We start from the raw sequence: 9,974 nt of genomic DNA on the forward strand, positions 1-9,974 counted from the left end.
CAATGTTTTATATTCAGCTATAAAAATGTGTCATGCATTATGGGAAGTATAGTATTTTATTTGAAATATAAAAAGAATCAGCAGAAAAGAGAGTGAATTACCGGATGCCAGGGCACTGAGAGGGGGGAGAAGGGAATGTCTGTGCCTCTTCTTGGGGTGATGGAATGTTCTGGAATTAGATAATGGTGATCGTTTCGCAACATTGTAAATGTACTAATAATCACTGAATTTGTAGACTTGAAAATGGTAGATGTCTTAAATGTTTTATGAATTTTATCTCAATAAAAAATTTTCAGAAGAAAATACCTATAAAGATTACATTTTCAGACTCACTCTCTGCCCATCGCCTTAATAGGCTAGGTGGTAGGTTCTTTGCCAGACCCAAATTGCATCATTAGCACTTTAGGTTATAAAGGAGAAAAGGGGTTTACTAGTTGTCAAAATTAAGTGAATCTGTAGAAATTCTTGATCAAATAAATGAGTCAAATAATTTAAAGAAATCACTTAAATTTGCCATTTTGCTAAAATGGTAGATTAACTTTTAGATTCTGTGGTGATGAAAACATTTTAATTGAGATCCCCTTAGCCTGGTATGGCTCTAGTACTTTAAGTTCCCACATAAGCAAACCAAAGCCCAACTTCAAAAGTAAAATGAAACTACAGACTTTACCAACTGGAAACCAACAAGTAACCTCAGACTAGACACTTTCCACCAATCAGAAAGCACCATCTGGGTGATTTTGCTACTCTGACCCATCAATATATTTTGTCTCAGTATATTCCACACCAGCCTGTAAAAGCTCCCTGCCTCAGCGGCAGCTCTCTGAGCCTCTTCTGATTCTGAGTGCAGCCTGATTCATGAATTGTTCTTTGCACAAATAAACTGAAGGAGCTAAGGAAATTTCACTCCAAAATATGATTCCTTGGTAGAAAGGTTATTTTTAAAGGCTATTCAGAATCAGGAAACATTGAAGGAAGACTTTCCTCTATCTACTGAAAATCTAAAGGGGCTGCTGGCCCCCTTATCATGTGCTAACAGACCTGGCTACATGGTCATTTGAAGCACAGACCTGTCTCTCAGGTTAATCTGCAAATCAATCTGTTTCCACCCATCAAGGCACATTCCCCTCTGGCAACCAATGCTGCACTTATACTTTCCACACTCTTCCCCCTCCCTTCTAAAAAGCATCTTTAAAAATCTCTAACCATCACTCAGACGGTGGGAAATCATTCTTGTGGTTCCCCCCCATGCACATGGTATTAGGAAATAAACCTTTCTTTTATTAAAAGAAAGTTGATCTTTTCAGCAAACCAACCTAGGGGAAAGGGCAGGTTTGACCCATGATCCCTACATGTTAAATTGATTTTGCCCCAGGTTTTAACAGCAACCATTCTGCAACATGCACATGCGTCTGAATTTCAAGTATCTTTCCAGTTTTTGTGATGAAAACTCAATAGGTCTGCTGTGCATTGCAATATAGGAGTAGGAAACCCAAGAACGATGGGAAGGGGTGGCTCAGGGCCTGACAACAGCCTGTCAACAGTGACCAGCAAGTACTCCCGTCCTGGGAGGGCTGCTAGATCTAATCTGGCTTCCTTGATCTGAAACATTTTACAGCTACATTTCTAAGCAACAACTAGGGGAAATTTGAAACAAGTTGGGGAAAGCAACCTTAGCTCTTATTTACTAAATATCAGGGCAAACCTTGGAAGGTAGCAAAAGGATCTCCACTCCCCCATCTGTTCCTCCCACCTTGGTCTCAAGAGGAAAGGCAGCTGCATTACCAGGAAAATTTGGAAATACTACTTTGCTGCTTCTGAAGCACAGGAGTGTGATGTCCCTCTTCTTGAACATTCTTAGAAAAATATCAAGGAATAGAAAATGGAAGAGATGTTTTATGAAGGAATGGGGTGGGGGCAGGGCACATCTGAGGAAGCCAGAGGCCCCCAAAGTGATTTCTTAAGTAAAAGCAAAGCCAGGGCTCTGTTAAGAAAAGCTTTGTAAAAAGTAAATAGGGCAAATGGCAGGGAATTTATAAGAGACCACAGGTAAGACTAAGAATGAATAAAGACAAAAACCACATCATAACAAACATATTTGTACCAGAATCTTTATTGCAGCCCTATTCATAATTGCTAAGTCATGGAAAAAACCCAAGTGCCCATCGATCCACAAATGGATTAACAAATTGTGGTATATGTACACCATGGAATACTATGCAGCCTTGAAGAAAGATGGAGACTTTACCTCTTTCATGTTTACATGAATGGAGCTGAAACATATTCTTCTCAGTAAAGTGTCTCAAGAATGGAAGAAAAAATATCCAATGTATTCACCCCTACTATGAAACTAACTTAGGACCTTCACATGAAAGCTATAACCAAGTTACAACCTAAGAACAGGGGGAAGGGGGAAAGCATGGGGAGGGAGGGGGGAGGTAGGTGGAGGGAGGGAGATTGAAAGGATCACACCTGTGGTGCATCTTAGAAGGGTACATGTGAGGCTTGGCAAATGTGGAATGTAAATGTCTTGCAAAGTAACTAAGAAAATGCCAGAAAGGCTATGCCAACTAATGATATGAAAATGTGTCAAATATTCTATGAACCAAGTGTATGGTGCCCCATGATCATATTGATGTACACAACTATGATTTAATAAAAAAAAAATAAAGACAAATAACTATGCGTACAGGAACCTTTATCTTGTGCCCTAAAATGTTAAAGAAAATAAAGAAAATAAAATTATACATCACCCTGCCATTGTAATAAATTGTTGCTGTTGTTCTAATTTTTCTTCCCATAGTTGCCATGGGTACTTTATATTAAAACCTACCATAGTTAACTTTCTGGAGTTTAATTACCAATAATGTAAAATGTTCTGCTTCATAAACAAAAACAAGGAATTTGAGAGCAAAAAAAAAAGAAAAAGAGAGAGAGAGACTATTAACATCAGGGTCAGTGATAGTGCTAGCTGGTCAGTGGGCAGTTTTCTTATAAAAACAGAGTGAGGAAGAGGGGAAAAGGGAGGAGGGAGGGGCTGGGTGATCCCCCTTAATGGGCACAATGTGGGGGTGTATGGCACACCTCCTGGGCACAGGACACAACTACAACAGGGACTCTACCTAACAAATGTGAACATTGTAACCTAATTGTACTCTCAAATTAATCTGAAATTTAAAAAGACAAAACAACAACAACAACAAAAAAAAAAAAACAGTTGCTAATTAGTATTCCTAATCTGGGCCTGGGGGTGGGATGGGGGTTGTGGGTAGCCAAGAAAGTTTGTCCACTTGGTAGTGTTCCCATGTGCTCCTCCTCTGCTCCTTCCTGGGGTACTGGCAAACTGCCCCACACAGAAACCTGGGCCCCTCCCGTTGCCTTGTCCATAGTAATCCTGACAACATGCTTGCTCTCCTGGCTCAGACTCTCACTGTTGGCTCCCAGTGTTAACCCTCAGTGGATCTGCCAGACATCAGGCTCTCACCACCATCCCTTCCACGTCAGAAACTATCGTGCAGAAAAATAAATTTTATCCTGCTGATAAGGGCAACACCCCAAGAGCAGGAGCTCCTCAGGACAGCACACAGCCATGAGGCCTCTCTAATTCTGCACATCGGAGAACAGGAGAAGCAGCTCCCCACCTTTGCTAATGATGATTCACATTGTGAAATTTTGTGTCATTACGAAGTGTTAACAGACTTCTAAGATCAGTACTAAAGCAGCTTTTTTTCTTTTTTTTTATTAAATCATAACTGTATACATTGATATGATCATGGGGCATCATACACTCGCTTCATAGACCATTTGACACATTTTTATCACAGTGGTTAACATAGCCTTTCTGGCGTTATCTCAGTCAGTGTGCCAAAACCTTTACATTCTACATCTACCAAGTTTCGCAAATACCCCTGTAAGATGCACCACAGGTGTGATCCCACCGATCCCCCTCCCTCTACCCACCCCCTCCTTTCCCACTTCCCCCTATTGTTAAGTTGTAACTGGGTTATAGCTTTCATATGAGAGCCCCAAATTAGTTTCATAGTAGGGCTGAGTACATTGGGTACTCACAGCTTTTTTTTCTCTACAGATTTTATTTACATTTAATGAATCACTTTTTCCCTACCCATAGCAGAACAGATGCTCTCAGAGGCTTCCATCTGTACCTAAGAGAAGAGTGTGGCCCTGGGCCAGAACTGCCAGCTCACACGTTGCCAGGCACAGCAAATGCTCGGGCCAGGGGAACAGTTACAGTCCCTTCCCCCCGAAATGTTCCTGGCTTGGCAATAAATGTCATGGTCATCCATCGTTAGCTGAAGAGAATTTATAGTTTTCTACTGTTTCCTTTATAAAAATTAAAACAAAACTCTTTAATTCAAAGCTAAATGCAAAAACTGTTTTTTGTTTTTTTTTTGCTCATTTGTTTTTTTGCAGTTTCTGGCCGGGGCTGGGTTTGAACCCACCACCTCCGGCATATGCGGCCGGCAACCTACTCCTTTGAGCCACAGGCACCACCACAAAAACTTTTCTTTTAGGTACTATTTTAAAATAATACATAGAAAGATTTACAGACGTAGACATACCAAGCAATCTTCTCATGGTGACCTGTTAGAAACAGGTCTTACGACGAAGTTCTTTTAGACTGTGAGCAATAGAGGTCACGGTGCCCGGGTGTCCTCTGCACCACGAGGTGTGTGGGGGCGGCCAGAGCACACAGGTGTGAGAACCCAAGTCTGAGTACAATGGATTTCCCTGAGGAAACTATGGATAAATTGTAATTTAGTGAAAACTATTAGTATTACTTAGTGGCAAATTCTGGATTAAAAGACTGGATTTAAAAGACTGATTTGAACTTATTAAATTCTGGATTTTAAAGACTGATTTGAACTTATTGAAGTATTTATTTATAAAACTGTTTATATTAAAGTGACTATTTACAAAACAATTTCAAAGAAAATGTGTCCTAAATTCCAAAACTCGGATATTTAAATTAATTTTTGGGACATAACGTTTTAAATGGAGTCTTTCTAAAATGTTTTTTATTCAAACTTGTATTCATTTACGTCCATGCATGTTTGTTTGGACGGGGCTGGTGAATGATGGTTAGGAATTAATTTGGGCAGAAAGGAAAGGATGGTAGCAGGAGAGCCTTAGAGGCGGGCCTGGTTTAGACAGGTGGAGTTGGTGTAAGTGAAGGTGGAAACGCTAGTGACCTTGGGAAACAGACATTAGCCTAGTTTTGTTGTATGTGGGGCATATAGAAAAACAGCACATCTTGCTGTCCTGGAAACATGCTCTTGTTGTGTTGGCAAACTTCACAAAGCAATAATTATTTTAAGTGACATGCTCTTTCCCAGAATGAATGGCAGTGTTAGTGTATTAATAGAAACTTTAAAATACTGAAATGAAACCTATTAAACTTTACAGAAAATGTGGTGTTAGTAATTTCAAGTTTTAAAACAGTGAGCAGGAGTAGTAGGGTTTTAAGAATGAAATTGCACTTACACAATAGAAAACTGCCCAATCTTTCTGGTAAGAAAACAGATGTTCATCACTTAGTAAGACAATAGGGAAATGTGAGCACAAATGAAAAAATGTATAATGATCGGTGCTATCTAATACTTTTGAAAAGTCATTTCCACAATTTTACATACATAGAAGCAGCATGGTATTATTTTAAAATATTTAAAATGAAAAAATATCATAATCTTTATTAACTATAAAGCCAATGGAATCACCATTCTGGTAAATTTTGCATCTTGTTAACATTTTTTTAAAGTCAATGAAAAAGGACAAAATCAGTAACTAAGTTACACAAAATGCACCTGCCCTATATACTTAGAAACTGGCAGACTGTCAGCCCCACCCTGACCTCTAAGTGTCACATACCAGCGGTGTACTTGGGGGGACACCTGCCGACCAGGTCGCAGGAGCGACTTTCGGCTGCCAGTTGGCTCCCCCAGTCAACTTCTTCTCTCCAGCATACCACTGAAGATCTCGCCTAAAACCAAACATTCAAGAAAAGCAGATAAACAAACAATCTTCCTCCACAAATCAGAAAAAAAAAAAAAAAAAAGATTAGGCTCTTCGGATGTGTTAATTTGGGTTTAGACAGTTTGCATGGTAATGAAGAGTCTTACCACAATCCAGCTAAGAAAGCTTAGAAGCATTTGAAAAACTCATTAAGAGTTTGGATCTCAATGATAATAGGAATTTCCTATTACTTGTAATAGAAAAATATGCCAGAAAATTCAACTGAATTCTTTTTTTTTTAGACAGTCTTACTATGTTGCCCTCAGTAGAGTGCTATGGCATCACAGCTCACAGCAACCTCAAACTCTTGGGCGTAAGCGATTCTCTTGTCTCAGCCTCCCAGGTAGCTGGGACTACAGGTGCCCACCACAATGCCTGGCTGTTTTTGTTGTTGTTGTTGCAATTGTCATTGTTGTTTTAGCTGGCCCAGGCCAGGTTCCATCCCTCCAGCTTCAGTGTATGTGTCTGGCGCCCTGCCCTTCATTCGTCATTAAAAAATTACAAACAAATATATCACAAATACCATATGCCTATATTTTGTTGAATTTAAGATACATTGATAAATAACTATCCAATCTTTCTGGCAAAAAAAAAAAATTACTTATTAAGAGAACTGGAAAATTTGGGCAAGAAATACGATAAAATGTATGATGGCCCTTTCTGGATCTTAGAGGTTTCAAGAAATGGTTTCACACAACTGTGTCATGACTACAGCCTGCCTGAGAGAGACTGTGAGACACTTTCTACAGAAAACGCATCCTAATGTCAGTGACAAAATACATATTTGAAGAAGGGGTATCAGGTTTATCATTTCTGCTGTCCTTCCTTAAGATTGATACTCCGCCAATGACTCTTAGAAATCAGTGTTAGCTAGGGACAGTGTAATGAATCTAGAATTAAAACTATTAAAATATTCAAAATCACAATTTCCAAATATTTAGAGATATAATTTAGTGACAATCTTGGAGATTGAAAGATATTATTCCTTTTCATTGCAAAGCAACAGTTTGGAGATTCTAGCAGAATAAAAATAACAAAAATCCAAACCAAAATAAAAAGCAATTGTGAAATTACCTAGTTTGAGAATGAATAATTATTCCAATAAGCACAATGTTTGATAGTCTCAAATTGGTACAAATAGGTAGTCAAAAAGAAACCAGATAATTTCAAAACACTTTTTTGATGTGGTACCAGAAATTCCAAGGTCTATAAATAGATAAAAGAAAAGAGAATTTACACCCCTGTACTCAGCTTCTGTACAACATGACTGTTAAAACATCAAAAATCAGAGGTCTAGAGAAAGTCCATATTGTGCTTAGGGATGATTATATTCAGTTCTACAAAAAAGAAACTATTTAGAAAACATATCCATGAATTAAAAGTTTTCTTTTACTTCTTGTCAGACTTAAGGATCATATTTACATGCTAATTGGTGTCCACAAAAGAGTAAACACAGCAGACTTAAAACTGGTGTCTTCAGAAGGCCTGTGAACCTGGCGTGTGGAGTCGGGTGGTAACCAGTTCTCCACATGGAGACAAATTTCCCTCAGTGACGAGGGAGGCTCACTGCACCTAGACTGTGCAGTCCGGGTTATGCTGAATACCTGCTTTCTTTTGCAAGTCTGGGATTCAGGTGTGTGCTAAGCAGAAGAGTGTCCAATAAGCCCCTGGTGCTGAGTCTTTACAGCAGTGATTTTCAACCAGTGTGCCACGAAAAATTTTAAAGGTCACTAATTAAATTATTTTTGAAAGAAGTTCAAAGCACAGTAAGTATATTCCTTTTTTTGTTTGTTTGTTTGCAGTTTTTGGATGGGGCTGGGTTTGAACCCACCACCTTCGGTATATGGGGCCAGCGCTTTACTCCTTTGAGCCACAGGAGGTGTGCTATGAGATAATAAAAATAAATAAAAATAAATTTAAAAAAAGGTTGAAAAACACTGGTCCAAGGGTATCCTTGGGCAGAAATGTGCAGCTGTGTTCTCATTGCTGGGGACGTGTTTCTTTCCTCATGGGAAAGGCAGAGCAGGAGGAAGTCTGCACATGGGTGGGAGGAAGTCTGCAGGTGGGAAGGGAGGGAGGAAGTCTGCAGGTGGGGTGGGAGGCAGTCTACACATGGGGTGGGAGGAAGTCTGAACATGGGGTGGGAGGAAGTCTGCAGGTGGGGCGGGAGGAAGTCTGCAGGTGGGGTGGGAGGGAGGAAGTCTGCACATGGGGCAGGAGGAAGCCTGCTGGTGGGTGGGAGGGAGGAAGTCTGCAGGAGGGTGGGAGGGAGGAAGTCTGCACATAGGGTGGGAGGAAGTCTGCAGGTGGGTGGGAGGAAGTCTGCAGGTGGGTGGGAGGAAGTCTGCAGGTGGGGAGGGAGGGAGGAAGTCTGCAGGTGGGGTGGGAGGAAGTCTGCAGGTGGGGCAGGTGGAAGTCTGCACGTGGGATGGGAGGAATTCTGCACTGGGGCAGGAGGCAGTCTGCAGGTGGAGCAGGAGGCAGTCCACATGTGGATTCTGCCAGACTCTGCTGATCCAAACTTTGGCAAATATTTACTGGGCCTCCACATATGTCAGGCACTGTCGTAGGCCCTTGAGACATTTTCGTGAGACAAAGATTCCAGCAAGGACGAGTGCTCTAATGGCATGAGATGAACAATGACATGCTAGACTAGCAAATGATGTAGATGGTGATGTGGAAAGCTTAGGGAGGAAGGGAAGGCAGAGCAAGGGTGGGCATCAGGGGAGAGTGACCACACCAGGGACGGGCAGTCTCACACAGGCGCTCGGGTAATGCCTCAGGGAGAAGGGAGACCTGCAGGCCAGCAGAGGTCTTGGCAGGAGTCAGCCCTATGCGCAGCCAGCCCCAAGGGCCCACTTCCATGTGGGGCTTAGGCAGGTGTCCAACCTGCTACCTGTGGCCCCAGGCTAATGTTTTGAGAACTTTTTTTTGCTAATCAGCTTTCCTTAATGTTTGTGTATTGAATGTGAGGCCCAAGACAACACTTATTCTTCCAGTGTGCTGCAAAGAAAAAAGAAGGTTGGGTACCGCTGTCAGAGGATGATGTTAATATCTACTTATTACTAAATCTTTGCAATACAGTATACAATAAGGCATGTATCAGCTGAATGCCTTATATAGAAATGATTACTGATACTTTAGTCATTTTTTGTTTTGAAGACAAACACACTTCACTTTTTAAACTTATTTTTCAGTTTGACTAAAAAACTAAATCTACATGTATGCGTATTAAGTGATTAAAAATCTAAACTAAATATTTATGCCCATTCATGTGAAAAAATACAAATAAGTAGAAATGTGCCTCAGACACATACAGAGGAATCCCTTCTCCAGTTTCTGTGGCAGATGGCACTGCTAAGTGGAAGGCGGGGTCTGAGAAGAGGGCAGCTGGCGGACATCAGTGTACAGGGGGCTTGTCACGGATGGACAGGGAGGGAGGGAAGACGCTGTGAGCATCAAGACAGCAGTGCAGCTTCTGAAACCTCAGCTGACACTGACAACTGTTTCTACAAACATTTTTATTGAGATCTAATTCACATACTATAAACTTCACCTTTTACAGTGTGCAAGGCAATGGTTTTATTATTTTCACAGTTACACAACTGCAGTCAATCGAGAACATTTTCACCATCGTAACAAAGAACCTCTGCACCCAGGAGCAGTGATTCCTCCTCCTCCTCCCGCCCCTCTGCCCCTGCAGCCCCTGATCCCCTCCCAGCCTTTGTGCACCTGCCTATTCTGGATATTTCATTAGATGGGATCAGACGACATTCAGTCTTTTGTGACTGACTTCTCCCCCTCAGCGTATAAGCATTGCCAAATAATATTCCACTACATGGATGGACATCAGAGCTGTTTCTACGTTTTGGCAATTATAATGATGCTATGAACATCCACACACACATTTTTGTGTGAATTTGTATTTTCATTTCCACGCCATG

The sequence above is a fragment of the Nycticebus coucang genome, unplaced genomic scaffold, assembly GCF_027406575.1.
Source record: "Nycticebus coucang isolate mNycCou1 unplaced genomic scaffold, mNycCou1.pri scaffold_46, whole genome shotgun sequence".
Taxonomy (NCBI): domain Eukaryota; kingdom Metazoa; phylum Chordata; class Mammalia; order Primates; family Lorisidae; genus Nycticebus; species Nycticebus coucang.